Here is a 1,352-nt window from a genome sequence, read left to right on the forward strand (position 1 = left end):
TCCATTGCAAACAGATTTTTATCTCTTCTTCACCTATGTCCGCCTGGTACCAATACAATTCGAAGTGGGCAGTAAAGTCGCGTTTTTTGATGGTAACCAGGATGCAGCTTCTAACTAACTGTAGAAACAAATGATTTAATATATGTATACATATTATTAAAAATTTATTATTAAAACTTTCCATAAACATGTTATCAGCGAATTACGTGACTTTTTCATAGCCGTCTACTTTCACATTTAAACTTATATTCACACAATAACATACTTTACGATGATCTGCTTAGAATAGACTTTCATTTAATACTTGTTTTTTAAGTTTTTTGAGACGTATAGTTACATGTTGAGGCGAAGGCTGCTTAAGTCAACATCGTCAGCTGGCTCGTTGGTCTAGGGGTATGATTCTCGCTTTGGGTGCGAGAGGTCCCGGGTTCAAATCCCGGACGAGCCCAATTTTTTTTTATGTATTGTAAAGTTTTCTTCACAGTGATAACCCAGTTTCCACAGGATTGTCCTTTGTCCACTATGATCCACTAATGGATCTTTTCCCGCTATTATGGCAACTTTGATCCATTAGTCAATACTGTATATAATGGATTTTTATGCATAATTTTGTGTCGAAAAAATACATTTAAATTTTTATTTTTCATTAGAATTTTAATAATTGAAAAAAGTATAAACATACATATCCGTTATCTCACACATTTGCTCATAACTTATTTTTTTAGCAGCCTATAATATATATAAAATGAGTGTGATTTGTTTTATTCAGTTGTTCGTATTACTCGTTTTCATCCCTTATTAATATGATTATGGCATATCATAATTACTATCAACTAGGCTTTATAGTGGACTTGTGTGTTCCTTCGTCCTTAACGATGAAAATAATTTGTCGAATTGTATAATTTTTTAACACGATTGTTTGCGATTGTTTGCAACAATTATTGTTTGAAATACGTAATCAAGGCGTATATTTCCAAGCACTGTGCTTCATATATTATACTGTACAAGCCTGATCAAGAAGATTAAAACAGTTGATGTAATAATTCAGTTTAGACATGACGTGAGGTAAGAGAATGAGCAAAGACTACATATTGTTTTGGAAAAATTTAAAAATTTCATAACCACGATGTTATATTTGATCGCTAGGGACAACCGCATAACTTCCCATCGGGTACACAAATACAGTACTCAAATCACCTTTCACACTCATATCGCGGTCCGAGTGAAATATCCGTATCATTCATCTCATATAACAGGCTCTATCTCCTCTATAAAACTTTCGTCTGGTTAGCCATGTTGATTGCCAGGTACCAGATACAAATGGGAGGTGAGACTACATGTCTCACCTCCCA

The 1,352-nt window shown here is 33.9% G+C and overlaps 1 non-coding gene across 1 annotated transcript; it reads left to right on the forward strand.

Moving 5' to 3' along the window:
• Positions 1-376: 376 nt before the first annotated feature.
• On the forward strand, positions 377-448 carry Trnap-ugg (transfer RNA proline (anticodon UGG)). The gene has a single exon. It is a non-coding gene; the product is annotated as a tRNA-Pro (tRNA).
• The last annotated feature ends 904 nt before the right edge of the window (positions 449-1,352 follow it).

This window comes from Leptidea sinapis, chromosome 18 (genome assembly GCF_905404315.1).
Source record: "Leptidea sinapis chromosome 18, ilLepSina1.1, whole genome shotgun sequence".
NCBI classification, from domain to species: domain Eukaryota; kingdom Metazoa; phylum Arthropoda; class Insecta; order Lepidoptera; family Pieridae; genus Leptidea; species Leptidea sinapis.